The sequence below is a fragment of the Bos taurus genome, chromosome 16 (genome assembly GCF_002263795.3).
Source record: "Bos taurus isolate L1 Dominette 01449 registration number 42190680 breed Hereford chromosome 16, ARS-UCD2.0, whole genome shotgun sequence".
Lineage (NCBI taxonomy): Eukaryota > Metazoa > Chordata > Mammalia > Artiodactyla > Bovidae > Bos > Bos taurus.
This window is the reverse complement of record NC_037343.1, coordinates 40,597,391-40,621,745: the sequence shown is the minus strand read 5'-3', so window position 1 is coordinate 40,621,745 and position 24,355 is coordinate 40,597,391. Positions and strand designations below refer to the sequence as shown.

Below are 24,355 nucleotides of genomic sequence, written 5' to 3'. Positions count from 1 at the left end.
AAAAGCCCAGGACCAGACGGCTTCACAGCTGAATTCTACCAAAAGTTTAGAGAAGAGCTAACACCTATCCTACTCAAATTCTTCCAGAAAATTGCAGAGGAAGGTAAACTAAACTCATTCTAGGAGGCCACCATCACCCTAATACCAAAACCTGACAAAGATGCCACAAAAAAAGAAAACTACAGGCCAATATCACTGATGAACATAAATGCAAAAATCCTTGACAAAATTCTAGCAAACAGAATCCAACAACATATTAAAAAGATCATACATCATGACCAAGTGGGCTTTATCCCAGGGATGCAAGATTCTTCAGTATCCACAAATCAATCGACGTAATACACCACATCAACAAATTGAAAAATAAAAGCCATATGATTATCTCAATAGATGCAGAGAAAGCCTTTGACAAAATTCAACATCCATTTATGATAAAAAAAAACCCTCCAGAAAGCAGGAATAGAAGGAACATACCTCAACATATTCTCCAGGCAAGACAAATGGAGTGGGTTGCCATTTCCTTCTCCAATGCGTGAAAGTGAAAAGTGAAAGTGAAGTTGCTCAGTTGTGTCCGACTCTTAGAGACCCCATGGACTGCAGCCCACCAGGCTCCTCCATCCACGGGATTTTCCAGGAAAGAGTACTGTAATGGGTTGCCATTGCCTTCTCCGATAATAAAAGCTATATATGACAAACCCACAGCAAACATTATCCTCAATGGTGAAAAATTGAAAGCATTTCCCCTAAAGTCAGGGACAAGACAAAGGTGCCCACTCTCACCACTACTATTCAACATAGTTTTGGAAGTTTTGGCCATAGCAATCGGAACAGAAAAAGAAATAAAAGGAATCCAGATTGGAAAAGAAGAAGTAAAACTCTCACTGTTTGCAGATGACATAAGCCTCTGCATAGAAAACCCTAAAGACTCCACCAGAAAATTACTAGAGATAATCAATGAATATAGTAAAGTTTCAGGATATAAAAACACACACAAATCACTTGCATTCCTACACACTAACAATGAGAAAACAGAAAGAGAAATTAAGGAAACAATTCCATTCACCATTGCAACAAAAAGAATAAAATACTTGGGAATATATCTACCTAAAGAAACAAAAGACGTATATATAGAAAACTATAAAACACTGGTGAAAGAAATCAAAGAGGACACAAATAGATGGAGAAATATACCGTATTCATGGATCAGAAGAATCAATATAGTGAAAATGAGTATACTACCCAAAGAAATCTATAGATTCAATGCAATCCCTATCAACCTACCAACGGTATTTTTCAGAGAACTAGAACAAATAATTTCACAATGTGTATGGAAATACAAGAAACCTCTAATAGCCAAAGCAATCTTGAGAAAGAAGAATGGAACTGGAGGAATCAACCAGGCTCTAATACAAAGCCACAGTCATCAAGACAGTATGGTACTGGCACAAAGAGAGAAATATAGGTCAATGGAACAAAATAGAAAGCCCAGAGATAAACCCACGCACCTATGGACACCTTATCTTTGACAAAGGAGGCAAGAATATACAATGGAGAAAAGACAATCTCTATAACAAGTGGTGCTGGAAAAATTGGTCAACCACTTGTAAAAGAATGAAACTAGAACACTTTCTCGGAGAAGGCAATGGCACCCCATTCCAGTAGTCTTGCCTGGAAAATCCCATGGACGGAGGAGCCTGGTGGGCTGCAGTCCATGGGGTCACTAAGAGTCAGACACGACTGAGCAACTTCGCTTTCACTTTTCACTTTCATACATTGGAGAAGGAAATGGCACCCCACTCCAGTATTCTTGCCTGGAGAATCCCATGGACGGGGGAGCCTGGTGGGCTGCTGTCTATGGGGTCGCACAGAGTTGGACATGACTGAAGCGACTTAGTAGCAGCAGCAGAACACTTTCTAACACCATACACAAAAATAAACTCAAAATGGATTAAAGATCTAAATGTAAGACCAGAAACTATAAAACTCCTAGAGGAAAACATAGGCAAAACACTCTCTGACATAAACCACAGCAGGATCCTCTATGACCCACCTCCCAGAATATTGGAAATAAAAGTAAAAATAAACAAATAGGACCTAATTAAAATTAAAAGCTTCTGCACAACAAAGGAAACTATAAGCAAGGTGAAAAGACAGCCTTCAGAATGGGAGAAAATAATAACAAACGAAGCAATGGACAAAGAATTAATCTCAAAAATATACAAGCAACTCCTGCAGCTCAATTCCAAAAAATAAAAGACCCAATTAAAAAATGGACCAAAGAACTAAACATACATTTCTCCAAAGAAGACATGCAGGTGGCTATCAAACACATGAAAAGATGCTCAACATCATTCATTAGCAGAGAGATGCAAATCAAAAGCACAATGAAGTGCCATTTCACACCAGTCAGAATGGCTGCGATCCAAAAGTCTACAAGCAATAAATGCTGGAGAGGGTGTGGAGAAAAGGGCACCCTCTTACACTGTTGGTGGGAATGCAAACTAGTACAGCCACTATGGAGAACAGTGTGGAGATTCCTTAAAAAGTTGGAAATAGCTGAGTAATACTCCATTGTGTATATGTACCATAGCTTTCTTATCAATTCATCTGCTGATGGGCATCTAGGTTGCTTCCATGTCCTGGCTATTATAAACAGTGCTGCGATGAACATTGGGGTACATGTGTCTCTTTCCCTTCTGGTTTCCTCAGTGTGTATGCCTAGCAGTGGGATTGCTGGATCATAAGGCAGTTCTATTTCCAGTTTTTCAGTTCTAATGAGATGGATAAAACTGTAACCTATTATACAGAGTGAAGTAAGCCAGAAAGAAAAACACCAATACAGTATACTAACACATATATATGGAATTTAGAAAGATGGTAACAATAACCCTGTGTACGAGACAGCAAAAGAGACACCGATGTATAGATCAGTCTTATGGACTCTGTGGGAGAGGGAGAGGGTGGGGAGATTTGGGAGAATAGCATTGAAACATGTATAATATCATGTATGAAACGAGTCGCCAGTCCAGGTTCGATGCACGGTACTGGATGCTTGGGGCTGGTGCACTGGGACGACCCAGAGGGAGGGTAGGGGAGGGAGGAGGGAGGAGGGTTCAGGATGGGGAACGCGGGTATACCTGTGGCAGATTCATTTTGATATTTGGCAAAACTAATACAATATTGTAAAGTTTAAAAATTAAAAAAAAAAAAGATTAGCTATTAAAAAAAAAAAAAAAGTTGGAAATAGAATGCCTTATGACCCAGCAACCCCACTGCTGGGCATACACACCGAGGAAACCAGAATTGAAAGAGACATGTGTACCCCCAATGTTTATAGCAGCACTGTTTATAATAGCCAGGACATGGAAGCAACCTAGATGTCCATCAGCAGACGAATGGATAAGAAAGCTGTGGTACATATACACAATGGAGTATTCCTCAGCCATTAAAAAGAATACATTTGAATCAGTTCTAATGAGGTGGATGAAACTGGAGCCTATTATACAGAGTGAAGTAGGCAGAAAGAAAAACACCAATACAGTATACTAATGCATATATATGGAATTTAGAAAGATGGTAATGATAATCCTGTATGCGAGACAGCAAAAGAGACACAGATGTATAGAACAGTCTTTTAGACTCTGTGGAAGAGGGCAAGGATGGGATGATATGGGAGAATGGCATTGAAATATGTAAATTATCATATGTGAAACAGATAGCCAGTCCAGGTTCGATGCATGATACAGGGTGCTCAGGGCCGGTGCACTAGGATGACACAGAGGAATGGGATGGGAAGGGAGGTGGGAGGGGGGTTCAGGATGGGGAACACATTACACCCATGGCGGACTCATGTCAATGTATGGCAAAATGAATACAATATTGCAAAGTAAAAAAAAAAAAAAAAAAGTACTGGAATTCTCAGGGACTTCTAAGTTTGGACAAATGTGTTTTATACTGATTAGCCAAAGATTCAAGATTTGAATGAGAGTTAGGAAATCACTGACAGCCTTGTGGAGGGTTCTCAGGATAATTTGAGATTTACATTTTGAAACCTTAATTCAAGTCACAGCAAAATTTTAACAAAATAACGCCCACCTAAAGTTATCCTATCCTGAAAGTAATTCCTTATTAAACAACATCATTCCTCATACAATAGGATCATCTTTCCAAATTTTTTTTTTGATGCCACAAGTTCATCCAAATTCTCTATTAATTAGTTTATCATGGAAATACAGAAAGATAGACTTGAGAAGTTGCCAAATCAGGGAACATGTTTATTTCCTTGCACCCACCTTTTGTTTGAGGGGTGGGGTGACTCTTGCCATGTCTTTAGCCCATCTCTGATAGTAGAGTAGGAATGAATATTATTTTTCAGAGATTATTCTGGGGAAGGCCCAAATTCAAGAAGGAAGTCATTTGCCTAAAGTCCTCCAGCCAGTGCAGTCTCAGAATCAGCGACAGAAATAAGACAACAATTTCTTAACACTCAAGAAGTTCAAGAAGTTCATCTTGAAGCTGTTTTACAGGTTATATTGGACACAACACACTGCAAAACACTATGGAATTTCCGAATATTTGTACTAACTTTGATCTGATCAGGTAACATTTAAGAAACTAATCATCTTTATGAAGCCCTAGAAAATATCTTGTTATACCATGGTCTGGTGTGGACTACTGATTTACTGAAAAGGAAGCAGTGAGGAAAGAGGAAATCAAAGCAGACTGCTGACTTGTCATGGAGTGTGTCTGGGATCAACGATGTTTGTTTGAACTCAGTCAAGTTGGCAGCCCTGGGCCCCATGCACTGCTTCCTGCTCCAACTCCACAGCACACAAGATGTTCAGCATCCATCCACATGAGGTCACGGAGGAGGGAGCTCTGTTGACCTTCCTGAGGTAGGTAAGAGTCTCTGTTTCAGGGTGGAGGGCCCAAATTCAGAGTTGAGAGAGAATGTGTCCAGAACTCCAGGTGACTGACATATCCTCTGGAGCTAGACAAGGAGAATAACTAATAATAAATAGTATCTACTGAACATTAAGTATACCAGCAGCTTTTAAAAATACTTTATGTGGATCAGTTCATTTAATCCTCTTAACAAATCCATGCCAAATAAGGAAACTGAGACGTGGAGAAGATAAGACACTTGCCCAAGTTCATGCAAGAGATAAGTAGCAAAGGCAGACAGCAAGTTCAGGTGGTTGACTTTGAGGCTAAACTCTCCATCATTCTGTCATATTAGCTCACTCCTCAATGCAGATCATAAGCTCCAGTTAAGGGACAGAATTCTTCCAAGACACCATGTAGTGGGAAGGGAGTTATTGCTTAGATTAACTATTATGATGTATACCATATTTCATAACATAATTATAAAATGTGTTACATAATTATTATGAAGTAAAAATCACAAATGAAGGTGTCATTTAATCAGGTATATTGAGTACTACAAAACCAATCTCTAGGAAAAACTGAAAAAAATTGGGAAATGGGCTTAGCCTGAATGAGCTTGCATGCAGAAGGTGTGTGTGTATGTGTGTGTGCACTCAGTTGTGTCTGACCCTTTTGTGACCCCCAGGGCTGTAGCCTGCCAGGCTTTTCTGTCCATGGGATTCTCCAGGCAAAGAATACTGGACTGGTTTGCTCTTTCCTACTCCAGGGGAATTTTCCCAACTTGGACATTGAACCTGTGTCCCTTGCATCTCCTGCATTGGCAGGAAGGTTCTTTACCACTGTGCCAATTGGAGGCCCAATCAGAAGGTACTACAACTGATATCAAAGAGGCAGAAATATCTTTTGGAAACCTGCCATTGAGAAGCATGTCTGTAATCACCAGGAAATGGAGTGCCCACATGATTTCTGATGCTGAGGCTTCCCCCATGGGATTAAAACCAGAGCTGTTGAAGAAGAACATTTGTTTTCTATTTTCTTGTCTTTTCTAAAGTTCTAGGACAACTTCCAAGCCTTTTGCATCTCACTGACACAGTTGTCGCATGACACAGAAGATACATTTTAGTAAGGGAAATAAAATCAGATGGGAAACCTCTGCATAACTCCACTGTGTATAATTTGTTTTGTCACCTTTTCTTTGGCTGCATTAGGGAAAGTGGTAGTAAATTCTCCAAGCTGTTTTCTCTCAGGGAAACTAGGAGACATTATATCTAAGAAATTTTCACTTAAGATAAGGATGTGAAACAGACCTGCAGAATAAGAGGCTTCATCTAAAACAATCCATCAGTCATTACCTTCATGTACTGAAAAGAAGTTCAACACAATACAAGGACCAGGTAAAGGTCCCAAGGAAACTGTTGTATAATCACAGTCACTGATCCTCAAGGACTTTGCAATTTGGTTAGAGACAGAAAGTTCTATATGACACTCTAGAAGACTGAGATAATAAAATGCAAAGTGGGAATTGCTATCTATGGGTGTTTAAAGAAAGGAGAGGTGACAGAGAGCTGGGTAACCAAAGAAGGCACTGATAAGGAAATAGAGATGAGGGTGTGTGAGTGCACTCCGTGTGTGTGTGTGTGTGTGTGTGTGTGTGTGTGTATGATGGGGGATGTGAGTACTAAAGAGCATGAGGTTCAAGGCTCTGTTGTGGTGTGAGAGCCAAAACAGGCATCTGTGTTCTCCATCTGTGTTCTCCAACTATAGGAATTTATTTTGCCATTGTGACTATATCATTCCACCTCTCTGCTCTTTTCTTTGTTGAATTGCCAGCAGACCTAAATACACTGCCAGTGGATGCTGTGTCCTCTTAAACACTGGGCAAGTTTGGACAAGCTAATTTTTAGCTAGCCCTTGAGTTATTAAAAAGACTGAGGTCCAAAGAAAACTAAGGCATATTTGAAAGACACCAGGAAAACAGATCTTAAAAATTCTCATCATAAGAAAAAAAATTGTAGCTAGGTGATGATGGATGTTAATTAGACTTCTTGTGATCACTTTTTAACATATACAAATATCAAATCACTATGCTGCATATCTTAAACTAATATGTTATATGTCAATTACACCTCAATAAAAATTAATTTAAAAGTAGATACCTTTAATATTTGCTGATTATAAAAATGACAGAAGGTGTCTTTTAAATGAATTAATTTTACAGTAAGTCCCCTACATACGGACTTTCAAGTTGCAAACTTTCAAAAACGTGAGCATGTCCAATCACGTAAGCTAGTTCATCTGTCATGCCATTGTCGTGTGCTTGCACACTCTACAAGTGTACTTTTCTGAGTACTTTACAGTTTTCTATAGAGCACAGTCGTGAAATGTCTCTATTTCAAGCCCAGGATGTCTGGAAGCCAGTGTAAAGGCAGTAGTGAAGTAGCTGGGACTACTATAACTTTCAAGGTACTGTACTGTAAAATTAAAAATGTTTCCTTTATTTTTTGTGTTTTTCATGCGTTATTTGTGTGAAAAGTATTATAAAGCTTATTACAATACTATATAAACAATTTTGTTAGTTGGGTACCTAGGCTAACATTGTTGGACTTTTGAACAAATTGAACTTACAAATATGCGCTTGGAATAGAACTCATTCGTAGGTAGGGGACTTACTGTACACTATCATGGCTTTTTCAGAAGTATTTGTGATGCATCTATATGTAGTGTACAGACAATGTTCGGTGGGCATGAGAATTCAGTGACCGCCCAGGAGAGATGACGATGGTCCTGTATGAGATAAGAACCAGTACTTTAACAGACACAGAAACAATGATGCTCAGGAAAATTTCAAGAAAGCAGTCTTAGTTTGTGTACTGGAAGGAAGGAAAGAGGAATAGAAGGGAATGGCCCAGTAGGAGAAAGTTGTGTCAACAGCGTGGGGTGTTTTCTCAAGATTTACACAGTGGGCCTCTAGAAAAAGCCACAAATTTGTCAGCTTTATTCTGGCTACTTTTTAGAGACTTTGAGGAATTTTCTTTTAAGACAATACTAAAGTTTCTTAACAACTAATTTATGACACATATTTTCTTTAAAAATCCACATAGTGCTTTGTTCTTTTCCTCCTTTGGCTCCCCATCTGGTTTTAGAATGCTCATGGCTCTCTCTTCTCTATAGAAAGGGGTGTGTGTGTGTGTGTGTGTGTGTGTGTATTAGAGGGAAGGAATGGTTTCCTAGCGATCAGAACAAGGTCTCTTGAACATGGCAAAATTGTGCAACCTGCTCAATTGGTGGTGGTTTAGTTGCTAAGTTGTGTCCAACTCTTGTGACCACATGGACTGTAGCCTGCCAGGCTCCTCTGTCCATAGGATTCTCCAGGCAAGAATACTGGTGTGGGTTGCCATTTCCTTCTCCAGGGGATCTTCCTGACCCAGGAATTGAACCCAGGTTTCCTGTATTTCAGTCAGATTCTTTACCAACTGAGCTACAAGGGAAGCCCAATTATAGGTCATGAAGCCAGTAATGTGGTCTTTTGCACACTTTCCTAGAATCTGGGCCCTTCACTCAATCATAAGAAACATAAAGCCTTTCCCCAGGTAGCATCAACATCTCCTACTTTCCTAATAAATACCCGAAACTCTGTATCCTAACCCCCAGTCTCTTTTCTGGCAAAATTGCCCTGTGTGATCATAAGACCTTGCTTATGGCTAGCTGCCACTTTGGAAAAGATCTGATGATTTACTGGGGCCATCTGATCTTTTTCCATTTAAAGGAAGCATTAACCTAAATTTAAAGAGTTTAATGGCCCTGAGTTGGGTGGAGTGTGCATGAATACAAGTATTCATTCATGAGCTGGTTTGTCTTAGAAAAAATTTCAGGACAATGTCTAGAAACTCTTATGGGGTCTTTTCTCTTTTTCCAGTTGATAAATACTCCATAGGCATCAGCCAGGCTGTTGAACACTGGGGTGAAAAGATGAAAGGGGCTCGTGTAGCATAATGTCTTGTCCTTGGGGAGATCACAGTTCAGTCAGAGAAATATACATATAAACCTTGCTACTGACTTATATTAGGAATCAGAAGTAAGTGAGAAATTGTATTCTGGTTGGTGGGGGAAGAAAAAGGGCCTGTGTGCTTTCGTTTGAAAGAATATTGAGAAAGAATTCTCTCCTTTACCTCCTTCAGGGAAGCATTGGAAGAGAACTAAAATGAAAGCCCAGAGGGGTGAATGCTAGTTTTACTATCTTGAAGCAGAAAAGCAACTGGTGAAAGCTTTCCTAGAAAGCAGCCTCCTTTTGGGGCCTGAGGCCAGGATGGCAGATGCTGTGCACTTAACACATATGGGTGTTTGAGAGTCTGAGCCATTGTTCCTGATCTGCACCATGCTGGGTTTGCCACACCTGCCTTGGTGTGAACAGCTCTTCCTGAAGATGGATGTTGGCACTGGTGTGGGGCAGGGATGAGAGAGACAAATACGGGAAAATGGGAGTTCCCTCAGCACAGCCCTAAGGACGAAAAGGAAGATGCAGTGCATAGTTCCCTCTGATTGCAGCTCCCTAAACCATACCTTCAGTTTTTTCAGTTGCCTCTTTCAAAACAGGTCCTGAGATTTACAAGTGGACATAAGAAAGGATGGCTAGATTCCAAGGAAGGCCATTTAACTTTCTAAAACATTCTGCTCTTCTCATTTGGTCTCACCCCTCCCTGGTTCCCCTGTCCCAGTTCTCAATACCTACTCTGCACACTTTGGCCTTTGTGTTTTTAGCTCCCACTGTTTGGAACACTGGTGCAATGGCTTCCCTGGTGGCTCAGATGATAAAGAATCTGCCTGCAACACAGGAGACCCAGGTTCTATCCCTGAGTCAGGAAGATCCCCTGAAGAAGGGAATGCAACACACTCCAGTATTCTTGTGTGAAGAATCCCATGGACAGAGGAGCCTGTCCATGGGGTTGCAAAGAGCCCTACACGACTGAGAGACTAATGTTAAGTTGGTGCAAAAGTAATTGCAGTTTTGCATTGTTGGACTTTGCTGTTTGATATTAGAATACATTCTTAAATAAATGTGGTTACAATGAAATGTGGTTAAAATGATGTTCTACATCAATCATTTTAATGTGCATTTCTTGTTTTATTTTATTTTATTTTTTGCTAATGACATTACTTGCTGTTTATTTTATATTTATTTTAGACTAGGGAAATGTTAGGGAAAAAAGCAAACTTATGTGATTTTCTTATTTGAGTTCAAAATGATTGTAAAACAGCAGACAACCCACAATATCAACAATGGTTTTGGACAGGAACAGCTAAAGAACATGCAGTGCAGTGGTGGTTCAAGAAGTTTACAAAGGAGATGGCAGCCTTGAAGATGAGAAGTGCAGTGGCCGGCCAACAGAAGTTGACAACCAATTGAGAGGATCACTGAAGTTGATATTGTTACAACTACATGAGAAGTTGCCAAAGAACTCAACATTGACCATTCTGTGGTCATTTGGCATGTGAAGCAAATTGGAAATCTGAAAAAGCTCAATATGTGGGTGCCTCATGAGCTGACCAAAAATTTTTAAAAATCATCATTTTGAAGGGTCATCTTTTCTTATTCTATGCAATAACAAATTATTTCTCAATCAGATTGTGACATGTGACTAAAAGTGGATTTTATATGACAACCAATGATAATCAGTTCAGTGGTTGGACTGAGAAGAAGCTATAAAACACTTTCCAAAGTCAAATTTGGACCAAAGAAAGGTCATGGTCACTGTTGGCGGTCTGCTGCCAGTCTGATCCACTACAGCTTTCTGAATCCCAGTGAAAACCATTACATCTGAGAAGTATGCTCTGTAAATCAATAAGATCCACCAAAAACTTCAATGCCTGCAGCTAGCACTGGTCTACAGAAAGAGCCCAATTCTTCTCCACAACACCTGACAGCACATTGCACAATCAATGCTTCAAAAAAGTTGAACGAATTGGGTTATGAAATTTTGCCTCATCTGCCATATTCAACTGGCCTCTCACCAACCAACTACCACTTCTTGAAGCACCACAACAACATTTTTCAGAGAAAAACACTTCCACAACCAACAGGAGGAAGAAAATGCTTTCATCAAAAAGTCTACAAACAATAAATGCTAGAGAGGGTGTGGAGAAAAGGGAGCCTTCTTACATTGCTGGTGGGAATGCAAACTGGTAGGGCCACTGTGAAGAACAGTGTGGAAATTCCTTAAAAAAGTGGGAATACAAATGCTATGCAACCCAGCACACACCCTGAGGAAACCATAATTGAAAGAGATACATGTATCCCCAATTTTTTTTAATTTAATTTTTTACTGAAGGATAATTGCTTTACAGAATTTTGCTGTTTTCTGCCAAACATCAACATGAATCAGCCATAGGTATACATATATCCCCTCCCTTTTGAACCTCCCTCCCATCTGCCTCCCAATCCCACCCCTCTAGGTTGATACAGAGCCCCTGTTTGAGTTTCCTGAGACATACAGCAAATTTCCGTTGGCTATCTATTTTACATATGCTAATGTAAGTTTCCATGTTACTCTTTCCATACATCTCACCCTCTCCTCCCCTCTCCCCATGTCCATAAGTCTATTCTCTGTGTCTGTTTCTCCATTGCTGCCCTGTGAATAAATCTTTCAGTACCATTTTTCTAGATTCTGTATATGTGTGTTAGAATATGATATTTGTCTTTCTCTTTCTGACTCACTTCACTCTGTATAATAGGTTCTAGGTTCATCCACTTCATTAGAACGGACTCAAATGCATTCCGTTTAAAACCTGAGTAATAGTACATTGTGCATATGTACCACAACTTCTTTATCCATTTATCTGTAGATGGACATCTAGGTTGCTTCCATGTTCTAGCTATTGTAAATAGTGCTGCAATGAACAATGGGGCACATGAGTCTTTTTCAACCCTGGTTTCCTCAGGGTATATGCCTAGGAGTGGGATTACTGGGTCATATGGTGGTTTTATTTCTAGTTTTTTTAAGGAAATCTCCATACCGTCTTCCATAGTGGCTGTATCAATTTACATTCCAGACAAAAGTGCAAGAGCATTCCCTTGTCTCCACACCCTCTCCAGCATTTATTGTTTGTAGACATTTTGATGATGGTCATTCTGAATGGGGTGAGGTGATATCTATTGTAGGTTTGATTTGCATTTCTCTAGTAATGAGCGATGTTGAGCATCTTTTCATGTGTTTGTTAGCCATCTGTATGCCTTCTTTGGAGAAATGTCCATTTAGATCTTTTCCCCATTGTTTGATTGGGTTGTTTGTTTTTCTGATATTGAGCTGTATGAGCTGCTTGTATATTTTGGAAATTAATCCTTTGTCATTTGTTTCATTTGCTATTATTTCTCCCATTGTGAGGGCTGTCTTTTCACCTTGCTTATAGTTTCCTTTGTTGTGCAAAAGTTATTAAGATTAACCAGGTCCCACTTGTTTACTTTGGTTTTATTTCCATTACTCTAGGAGATGGGTCATACAGGATCTTGCTCTGATTAATGTCATCGAGGGTTTTTCCTATGCTTTCCTGCAAGAATTTTATAGTTTCTGGTCTTAGATTTAGGTCTTTAACTCATTGTGAGTTTCTTTGTGTATGGTGTTAGGAAGTGTTCTAATTTCATTCTTTTACATGTGGCTGTCCAGTTTTCTCAACATATATTGAAGAGGCTGTCTTTGTCCCATTGTATATTCTTGCCCCCTTTGTCAAAAATAAGGTACCCATAGGTGCATGGGTTTATTTCTGGGCTTTCTATCTTGTTGCATTGATCTATATTTCTGTTTTTGTGCCAGTACCATACTGTCTTGATGACTGTAGCTTTATAGTATAATCTGAAGTCAGGAAGGTTGACTCCTCTAGCTCCATTCTTCTATCTCAAAACTGCTTTGGCTATTTGGGGTCTTCTGTGTTTCCATATGAATTGTGAAATTTTTTGTTCTAGTTCTGTGAAAAATGCCATGGGTAATTTGATAGGGATCGCACTGAATCTGTAGATTGCATTTGGCAGTATAGTCATTTTCACAATATTGATTTTTCCTAACCAGGAACATGGACTACCTCTCCATCTGTTTATGTCATCTTTGATTTCTTCATTGGTGTCTTATACTTTTCTGTGTATAGTTCTTTTGTCTCCTTAGGTAAGTTTAGTCCTAGATATTTATTTCTTTTTGTTGCAATGATGAATGGGATTGATTCCTTAATTGCTCTTTCTGATTTTTCATTGTTAGTATATAGAAATACAAGTGATTTCTGCATATTGATTTTGTATCCTGCAACTTTGCTAAATTCACTGATTAGCTCCAGTAACTTTCTGATATTCTCTTTAGGGTTTTCTATGTACAGTGTCATGGTATCTGCAAACAATGAGAGCTTTACTTCTTTTCCCACCTGGATTCCTTTTATTTCTTTTTCTTCTCTGATTGCTGTAGTGGACCTCCAGAACTATGTTGAATAATAGTGGTGAAAGGGGATGCCTTTGTCTTGCTTCTAATCTTAGGGAGAATGCTTTCAGCTTTTCACCATTGAGAATAATGTTTGCTGTAGGCTTATCATATATGGCCTTTACTATGTTGAGGTAGATTGCTTCTATGCCTAGTTTTTGAAGAGTTTTAATCATAAATGGGTGCTGAATTTTGTCAAAGGTTTTTTCTGCATCTATTGAGATGATTATATGGTTTTTATCTTTCAATCTGTTGTTATGGTGTATCACATTGATTGATAAGCATATATTGAAGAATCCTTGCATTCCTGGAATAAACCTAACTTGATCATGAGTGGTTTTTCTTTTTCTTTTTTCTTTTTATTTTTTTGATATGTTGCTGAATTCTCTTTGCTAAAACTTTGCTGAGGATTTTTGCATCTATGTTCATCAGTGATATTGGCCTATAGTTTTCTTTTTGTGTGTTGTCTTTGTCTGGTTTTGGTATCAGGGTGATGGTGGCCTTGTAGAATGTGTTTGGAAGTGTTCCATCCTCTGCAAATTTTTGAAAGAGTTTTAGAAGAATAGGCAATAGCTCTTCTCTAAATGTTTGATAGAATTCTCCTGTGAAGCCATCTGGTCCTGGGCTTTTGATTTATGGGAGATTTTTGATCACAGCTTCAATTTCAGTGCTTGTAATTGGATTGTTCATAATTTCAATTTCTTCCTGGTTCAGTCTTGGAATACTGAACTTTCTAAGAACCTGTCCATTTCTTCCAGGTTGTCAATTTTATTGCCATATAGATGTTCATAATAGTCTCTTACAATCCTTTGTTTTTCTACATCGTCTGTTGTAGCCTCTCCTTTTTCATTTCTAATTTTGTTGATTTGATTCTTCTCTTTTTCTTGATGTGTCTGGATAAAGGCTTGTCAATCTTGTTTACCTTCTCAAAGAACCAGCTTTTAGTTTTATTAATCTTTACTATTGGTTCTTTCATTTCTTTTTCATTTATTTCTGCTTGGATCTTTATGATTTCTTAAACTAATTTTGTGTTTTCTTTTTGTTCTTCTTTTTCCAGTTGTTTTAGGTGTAAAGTAAGATTGTCTATTTGATGTTTTTCTTGTTTCTTGAGGTAAGATTGTATTGCTATAAACTTCCCTCTTAGAACTGCTTTTGCTGCATCCCATAGGTTTTGAGTTGTTATGTTTTCATTGTCATTTGTTTCTAGAATTTTTAAAATTTTCCTTTTGATTTCTTCAGTAACCTGTTGGTTATTTAGAAATGTGTTTTAATCTCCATGTGTTTGTGTTTCCTACAATTTTTTTCTTGTAATCGATGTCTAGTCTCATAGCATTGTGGTCAGAGAAGATGCTTGATATGATTTCTATTTTCTTAAATGTACTGAGGTTTGATTTGTGACCCAAGATGTGGTCTATCCTGGAGAATGTTCCATGTGCACTTGAGAAGAAGGTGTATTCTTCTGCATTTGGATGGAATGTCCTGAAGATATCAATGAGATCCATCTTGTCTAATGTATCACTTAAGACTTGTGTTTCCTTATTAATTTTCTGTTTTGATGATCTGTCCATTGGTGTGAGTGGGGTGTTAAAGTCTCTTACTATTATTGTGTTATTGTCAATTTCTCCTTTTATGTGTGTTAGTGTTTGTCTTATGTATTGAGGTGCTCCTATGTTGGGTGCATAGATATTTACAATTGTTATGTCTTCCTCTTGGATTGACCCCTTGATCATTATGTACTGTCCTTCCTTATCTCCTGTAATCTTTATTTTAAGGTCTATTTTGTCTGGTATGAGCATTGCTACTCCAGCTTTCTTTTGCTTCTCATTTGCATGGAATATATTGTTCCATCCTGTCACTTTCAATCTATATGTGTCTTGAGATCTGAAGTGAGTTTCTTGTAGACAGCATATATATGGATTTTGTTTTTGTACCCATTCATCCAGTCTGTGTCTTTTGGTTGGAGCATTTAAATCCATTTACATTGAAAGTAATTATTGATGTATATTGCCAACATCCACTGGATCATTGAAAAAGCAAGAGAGTTCCAAAAAACATCTATTTCTGCTTTACTGACTATGCCAAAGCCTTTGACTGTGTGGATCACAATAAACTGTGGAAAATTCTGAAAGAGATGAGAATACCAGACCACCTGACCTGCCTCTTGAGAAATCTGTATGCAGGTCAGGAAGCAACAGTTAGAACTGGACATGGAACAACAGACTGGTTCCAAATAGGAAAAGGAGTACGTCAAGGCTGTATATTGTCACCCTGTTTATTTAACTTATATGCAGAGTACATCATGAGAAATGCTGGGCTGGAAGAAGCACAAGCTGGAATCAAGATTGCTGGGAGCAATCTCAATAACCTCAGATGTGCAGATGACACCACCCTTATGGCAGAAAGTGAATAGGAACTAAAAAGCCTCTTGATGAAGGTGAAAAAGGAGAGTGAAAAAGTTGGCTTAAAACTCAACATTCAGAAAACGAAGATCATGGCATCTGGTCCCATCACTTCATGGGAAATAGATGGGGAAACAGTGGAAACAGTGGCAGACTTTATTTTTGGGGGGGCTTCAAAATCACTGCAGATGGTGACTGCAGCCATGAAATTAAGATGCTTACTCCTTGGAAGAAAAGTTATGACCAACCTAGATAGCATATTGAAAAGCAGAGACATTACTTTGCCAACAAAGGTCCATCTAGGAAAGGCTATGGTTTTTCCTGTGGTCATGTATGGATGTGAGAGTTGGACTGTGAAGAAGGTTGAGCGCTGAAGAATTGATGCTTTTGAACTGTGGTGTTGGAGAAGACTCTTGAGAGTCCCTTGGACTGCAAGGAGATCCAGCCAGTCCATTCTGAAGGAGATCAGCCCTGAGATTTCTTTGGAAGGAATGATGCTAAAACTGAAACTCCAGTACTTTGGCCACCTCATGTGAAAAGTTGACTCATTGGAAAAGACTCTGATGCTGGGAGGGATTGGGGGCAGGAGGAGAAGGGGATGACAGAGGATGAGATGGCTGGATGGCATCACTGACTTGATGGACATGAGTCTGAGTAAACTCTGGGAGTTGGTGATGGATAGGGAGGCCTGGCGTGCTGTGATTCATGGGGTCGCAAAGGGTCGGACACGACTGAGCGACTGAAGTGAAGTGAAGTGAACTGATCTGATGTTCCTATTGCCATTTTCTTAATTGTTTGGGTTTGATTTTTTAGATCTTTTTTCTTCTCTTGTATTTCTTGATTATATGAGTCCATTTAACATTTGTTGTAAAGCTGGTGTGGTGGTACTGAATTCTCTCTACTTTTGCTTGTCTGAAAAGCTTTTTATTTCTCCATCAATTTTGAATGAGATTCTTGCCAGGTACAGTAATCTTGGTTGTAGATTTTTCCGTTTCAGTACTTTAAATATATCCTGCCATTCCCTTCTGGCCTGCAGTTTCTGCTTAATGATCGGCTGTTAAGCATATGAGATTTCCCTTGTATGTTTTGTTGCTTCTCCCTTGCTGCTTTTAATATTCTTTCTTTGTGTTTAGTCTTTGTTAGTTTGATTAGTATATGTCTTGGTGTGTTCCTCCTTGGGTTTATCCTGTATAGGTCTCTTTGTGCCTCTTGGAGTTGATTGCCTGTTTCCCTTTCCATGTTGGGGAAAATTTCAACTATAATCTCTTCAAAAATTTTCTCATACCCTTTCTTTTTCTCTTCTTCTTCTGGGACCCCTCTAATTCAAATGTTGGTTCATTTGATATCAATTGATTCCAGAGGTCTCTGAGACTATCTTCAGTACTTTTCTTTCTTTTTACTTTATTCTGCTCTTTAGAAGTTAATTCCACCCTTTTATCTTCCAGCTCACTGATTTGTTCTTCTGCTTCAGATAGTCTGCCATTGATTTCTTCAAGAATATTGTTAATTTCAGTAATTGTGTTGTTTGTCTCTGCATGTTTATTCTTTAATTCTTCTGGGTCTTTGTTAATTGATTCTTGAATTTTCTCCATTTTGCTTTAAAGGTTTTTGATCATCTTTACTATCATTATTCTGAATTCTTTTCCAGGTAATTTTTCTATTTCCTCTTCATTTATTTGGACTTCTGTGTTTCTAGTTTGTTCCTTTGTTTGTGTAGTATTTCTCAGCCTTTTTGTTATTTTTTTTTTTAAGTTATTGTGCTTGAGGTCTCCTTTTCCCAGGTTTTAGTCTTGAATCCTTTCTTCCTTTTGGCTTCCGCCCTCTAAGGTTGGTCCAGTGGTTGTGTAACCTTCTTATAGGGTGAGTTTGTGCTGAGTTTTTGCTTGTTTGCTTGTTTTTCCTCTGTTGGGCAAGCCTAAGTGAGGTGGTAATCCTGTCTGCTGATGATTTGGTTTGTAATTTTCTTTTGTTTGTTGTTTAGATGAGGCATCCTGCACAGGGTGCTATTGGTGGTTGGGTGATGCCAGGTCTTATATTCCAGTGGTTTCCTTTGTGTGAGCTCTCCCTATTTGATACTCCCTAGGGTTAGTTCTCTGGTAGTCAAGGGTCTTGGAGTCAGTGCTCCCACTCCAAAGGCTCAGAGTGTTATCTCTGGTCAGGAACAAAGATTCTACAAGTGGCTTGTTATGGTATGAAGTGAGATTAACACAAATATGCAAAAATGAGAAACCAAAGATGAACCCCAGGCAAACTGCAGTTACAAAATCAGGCAAAAAATAATTAAAATAATGGAATATACACATATACATATATACCCAAAGCAAAATCAAAACAGTTCAGCAAAAAGAAAGTACAATAGATTGACCCAACAAACAAAGGAAGCCAAAAATTATATCTACCAGTTAAGAACAAAACTAACTAAAGTACAAACTGCAAAACAAAATTAAAGCAGGGTGCCAAGTGGGGACTAAAGCAATGAAAACAAAACTAACAAATATGTTGAGAGGAAAAGAAATAAAGAATAGATATGCAAAGTTAAATAGAGGTAGAGGATGAAGATTTATATAAAGATTAACTGCAAGGGAAAAAGAGCAGTAGGAAAGGCAAATGAAGGAATAAATGTATAAAAAATATAATAGGTTTAAAAAATTTTAAGTTAGAATGATAAAAAAGAGAAAAGAAAGAAAAATAAGGAAGAGGAAAGAAAAAAGTAAAAATAAAGGAAAACTCCACAGAACTGCAAAAGCCCAAAGCAGATGCAGAGGTTCATACAACAAGAAAAAGTGTGACTGAATATACATATACACCCATAAGCAAAATCAAAACAGTCCAACAAAAATAAAGTACAATAGATTGACCTGATAAACAAAGGAAACCAAAAATTGTATCTATCAGAACAAAACTAACTAAAGCACATTGGAAAACAAAACTAAAGCAAGGTGCCAATTGGGGAATAAAGCAATGAGAACAAAACTAACAAATATATTGAGACTAAAGGAAAGAAAGAAAAGAAAGAAATAATAGATATCCAAAGTTAAATAGTGGTTGATAAAGAAGATTTACATATATTAAAGATTAATAGGAAGGGTAAAAGAACAGTAGGAAAAGCCAGCAAAGGAATAAATGTAGAAAAATAATAATAGGTTTAAAAAATTAAAATTAAAAAAGAGAAAAAAATAAACCCTCCCCAGAACTGCAAAAGCCCAACATAAAGGCAGAGGTTTATACTAACAATGAAAAATGTGACTGAGAAAAAAATGAAAAAGAAAAAAAAAAACCCTCAAAAGCTTAATTAGATTTCATACTGCTGCTGCTAAGTCGCTTCAGTCGTGTCCGACTCTGTGCGACCACAGAGATGGCAGCCCACCAGGCTCCCCCATCCCTGGGATTCTCCAGGCAAGAACACTGGAGTGGGTTCCCATTTCCTTCTCTAATGCATGAAACTGAAAAGTGAAAGTGAAGTCGCTCAGTCATGTTCGACTCTTAGTGACCCCATGGACTGCCGCCTACCAGGCTCTTCTGCCCATGGGATTTTCCAGGCAACAGTACTGGAGTGGGTTGCCATTGCCTTCTCCTAATTAGATTTCATAGTGCCAATAAAATCAACAACTACAACAGAGGGGGGGAAAGTAAAGAAAAGAAAAAAAAATCCAAAAGAATCTACAAAATAAGTCAAAACATAACAATAATAAATGTTTTTCTTGCGTCACTGCTGTCAGAGTCCTTTCCCTTGCTGGGAGTCACAGTCCATTTCACCTCCCTAGGATGCCTTCTAACACTGTGCTGATCTCTGGACCTGCTGTGGGGGCAGCTCAGATTCTAATCTGGTCCTACTCCTGTGTGTTCTTGCCTATGTCCACAGCTATCAGAACTAGTCCATTTTCTTTTGAAGGAGCTCTCATTGATCTTTTAGATATTCCACACCACAGTCTGCCCAGTTGACCGTGTTAATCACATTTAATATACAGCTTGTATATTAAGTGCGAGGGTTTTGGGTCGTCTTCCTTAGTCACACTTGCCCTGTGGATTTCAAGTGTGGTTTTATTTCCACCTCTGCATGTGGGTCATCCACTGGGATTTGCTCCTGAGGTTGCCCTGGAGGACTTGGGTTTACTCCTGTGAGGGCCAGATGTGGAGGTGGTGCAGGTGCTTGGGTTGCAGGGGTTCTGGCAGCACCAGATATTCAGGGGTGTTGGCGGCTAGGGCAGCAGGAAATACTGTGCTCTAGAAGGGTATGGCAACCAGGATTGGCCAATATGCTCCAGTATTCTTGCCTGGAGAACCCTTGTCCCTGACAGAGAAGCCTGGCAGGCGACAGTCTACAGGGTCACAAGGAGTCGGACACAACTGAAGTGACCCTGTGCGCATAGGTGCAAGACATTTTTTTGCCTGTGGCAGCTCTGCCCCAGTGAGAGTTGAGCGTGAAGGTGATGCAGCTGTTTGGCTTGCAGGGACTCTGGCAGCACCAAGTGTGCAGGGACACAGACTGCCTCCGCTGCAGGAGTTATGGCCCTATCAGAGTCTTTTTTTGAGCCTCTTGCAGCTGGTGATCAGAAGGCCTCTTTGGCCAGTCTTTCTCTGTAGCTCTGCCTATTCAGGTACTTAGAGGGCTTTCTTGCCTGGGGTCCTTCTCTGCTGTTTGGCGCATCAGGCACATAGAGGGGCCCGCGGCTGCGGTCCTACTCTGTAGATTGGTGCATCAATCACTTAAAGGAGCACCCTGGGCGGGGTCCTACTCTGTAGTTCAGTGTGTCAGGCGTTTGATGGGCCAGCCTCTCCATTGTTGAGCTGCCAATGCTGGCATGTGGGGGGAGAGAGGCTATGATGTTGGCTCCACCCCCTACACGTGACTCAGCAGTATCGCCTTGCTTTCATGGCTACCTGACTTTCCTCCACAGGCATTTCCCACTACAATCTCTTCCCTCACATCCCCATGATCTGTCTCTCCGAAGTCAGTAGCAGCCCTCACCCAGGGATTGCTCCACAATCCCTAAACTCCAGTTTCCAGCCACTGCGCCCTCTAGGGAATGTATGGCTGTGGCAAGGACCGTCTGATTCTCATTCCATTTAGGCTACCACAGATCAGCTCTTTCACATTCAGCCTTAAATGTTTCTCCTCTGACTCAGACAATTGCCCTGATATGGGAATCGGACCCCTGCTTCAGTTTCCCCACCCACCGAGGGCAGGTCCAGTCCTACTAATACTCCTGTTTCCCCCCCTAGTTCCTTTGTCCTACCGAGTTTTGCATGGGTCTATATATTCTTTTCCGCTGGCCAGGTACTCCTGTCTGCTCTCAGCTGGTGTTCTGCATGCACTTCTGTGTTTGAAGTGTATTGCTGATATATCCATAGAGAGATGTACTCCATGTCCACCTACTCCTCTGCCATCTTTGTACCCCAATGTTCATTGCAGCACTATTTACCATAAGTAGGACGTGGAGGCAACCTAGGTGTCCATTGGCAGATGACTGGATAAGGAAGTTATGGTATATATAAACAATGGAATGTTATTCAGTTATAAAAAGGAATGCATTTGAGTCAGTTCTAATGAGGTGGATGAACCTTGAGCCTATTACACAGAGTAAAGTAAATCAGAAAGAGAAAAAACAAATGCAGTGTATAAACTCATATATGTGGAATTTAGAAAGACAGTACCAATGATCCTACATGCAGGTAGGATGACACAGATGTAAAGAACAGACTTTTGGACTCAGTGGGAGAAGGCAAGGGTGGGATGATTTGAGAGAATAGCATTGAAACATGTACATTACCATATGTAAAACAGATGACCAGTGCAAGTTCAATGCATGAAGCTAGGCACCGAAAGCCCATTTTCTGGGACAACGCAGAGGGATAGGCTAGGGAGGGGTTCAGGATTGAGGGGACACGTGTATACCTGTGGCCAATTCATGTTGATATATGGCAAAAAACATCACAATATGTAAAGTAATTATCCTTCAATTAAAACAAATAAATTTTAAAAAGAAAATGCTTTCTAAGACACAACACACAGATTTTAATGCTACAGGAATAAACAAACTTATTTCTCATTGGCAAAAAATATGTTGACTGTAATGGTTCCTATCTTGATTAATAAAGATATATTTGAGCCCAGTTATAATAATTTAAAATTCATAGCCTGAAACCGCAATTACTTTTTCACCAACCTAAACACATCTCTGCCTCCCTTCTCTAAATGTGCTGATCCTCCATGGCTCAGCTGAATTCCTATTCCTTCCTATTATTCCTCTTCTGGTCACATAATTATAGTTAACTTTGAACTCCCTTGTTTTGGGACTCCCATTTTGGAGGTTTGCATTGTCATTTAGATACCTTATGGTTTTTTAGTTGCTCTGCATGTGCTTACTTTGTCTTTCAGACTGCACAGAAAGGGACTAATTACAGAACTCTTTTATGTGCACGATAAGGGGCTTACCTGGTGGCTCAGATGGTAAAGAATCTACTGCAATGCTGGAGACCCAGGTTCCATCCCTAGGTTGGGAAGATCCCCTGGAGAAGGAAATGGCAACCCACTCTAGTATTCTTGCCTGGAGACTTACATGGACAGAGGAGCCTGATGGGGTACAGTCCCTGTGGACAGAAATAATCAGAGGTAGCTGAGCGACTAACACTTATTTACACTTACAGAAAGTACATAGTGATCAGCCCATCTTTGGGCCCTTGAGATAGAGGCTTGCTTGATTGACTCTGTGACAGCCTGCAGCATCAGACAACTAGAACGGATGGAGTAGTGAAGACTCAAGACTGAGGGAAAATGCAGAGATGATGAGGATGATGATGAGAGTGTAAATTCCTAGGCAGGTGGATAAGAAATCTGTGGTCCCCAAGGAGGAGAAAGGGATCTGGGGCTCTTAAGGAGAAGATAGGGGTCTGGAATTCTCAAGGAGTAAAGGACAAATGTTTTTTTCCTACATTCCTTAGTAAGGATTATATAACAATAATGTATCCTGTTTGAGGACAAGTTTCTCCTTCCTGAAAACCTTCTGACTAATCCTGCTATCTTAAAATGTATATTATGGGAGTGGGTCTAGTAAGATCTTTACAACCTTGAGACATTTTAATTTACTGTAATAACCAATTAAAAAGTATATAATTCTCTTGCTAAGACTAGGGATTGGGGCACTCTCCATCCCCCTTCTGATGTCTATGTTGGAAGCTTTCTCTGTCCGTTTTTATACTTTAGTAAAACTCTGCTACACAAAAGCTCTTGAGTGATCAAGCCTGGTCTCTGGTCCTGAAGCTAAATCTTCTTCGGAGATCACAAATCCAACACCCTTCCCGTAAGCTATCAATGATAATGGTGACTGGGACTCCAGAGAGTGTCCTGGTAACTACAAGTGCATATCACAGCTTGCTTATGGGTTTCTTGTTGAAGTTTCTATTTCTTGTGATTGCTAAGAAAAAAAAAATGTCCATGCTCAGAGGAATGAGCATAAATGAGCTATGAAGTTCTCAGCCAGACAGTCTGGATATCAAAACATGCTGTCATGTTTGGCCCTTGGCTGGTTCATTCCATCCTCGCCTATAGCTCAGTTGGTAAAGAATCTGCCTGCAATGCAGGTTCAATTCCTGGGTCAGGAAGTTCTCCTGGAGAAGGGATAGGCTACCCATTCCAGTATTCTTGGGATTCCCTTGTGGCTCAGCTGGTAAAGAATCTGCCTGCAATGCAGGTTCAATTCCTGGGTCAGGAAGTTCTCCTGGAGAAGGGATAGGCTACCCATTCCAGTATTCTTGGGCTTCCCTGGTGGCTCAGCTCGTAAAGAATCTGCCTGCAATATGGGAGACCTGGGCCTGATCCCTGAGTTGGGGAGATCCCCTGGAGAAGGGAAAGGCTACCCACTCTAATATTCTGGGCTGGAGAATTGAATGGAGTATGGCTGAGTGACTTTCACTGGGATCTTTAATACTTCATATGAAAGCACAACGTCAGTCTGTTTCATTCATATGGATCTTGGTAAACCTTGCAAAAGAGTGAAGTATGTTTTCTATTCTTTCCCAGTCTACAATACACTTGTGAATTTACTGGAATGCTCTGGGCCCACCCAAGACAGGAAATAAGTTTAGTGTTGGTACATCATAGTGTTATTTCTGGAAATGAGATGTTCTGTGGCTCTAAGTACCAGAAACATGCAGACAGCCACACAAGGAGCTCACATCTGGAGAAGTAAGAGCTGCTGCCAGCATTTCTCTCTGATGTGATAAACCTGAGGATGTGGGCATGTGGCAAAATATTTTCCGTTTAGCAAAAAATTAAACCATAAGCAACAGAAGGAAGGAAAAAATTCTATAAATCTATCATTTCCTGATCACCCATAGGGAGTACAAAGGTAAAAATACTGCAAGCTACACTCTCTAGAGCTTGACATCAAGGCTGGAGGCTTCTTGAGACTTTGTGGCTTAGTGTAGGGGTTCTATCACAGGCCCTGCAAGCAGTGTCATTCAGCTGGACCAGAGAAGATAATAGGAGTCCTGGGCAAAAAAATTCCAAGAAAAAAATCTCTTTCCTTCTGGTGACAATATTAATAATGATAATGATAAACACAATAGAAACTAATTGAGCAACAGCTATGTGCTAGTAATCTGGCCTTGGTGCTT

General features: G+C 39.7%; 1 long non-coding RNA gene across 3 annotated transcripts in view; it reads right to left on the bottom strand.

The window, feature by feature from the left end:
- The window catches only part of LOC132342129 (uncharacterized), a 209,629-nt gene that overhangs the window by 42,403 nt on the left and 142,871 nt on the right, over nucleotides 1–24,355 (bottom strand). For all 3 annotated transcript variants that reach the window (XR_009490844.1, XR_003029724.2, XR_009490843.1), the window contains exon 2: nucleotides 22,176–22,330. This is a non-coding gene — a long non-coding RNA (uncharacterized lncRNA). The remainder of the gene's footprint in view (nucleotides 1–22,175; nucleotides 22,331–24,355) is intronic.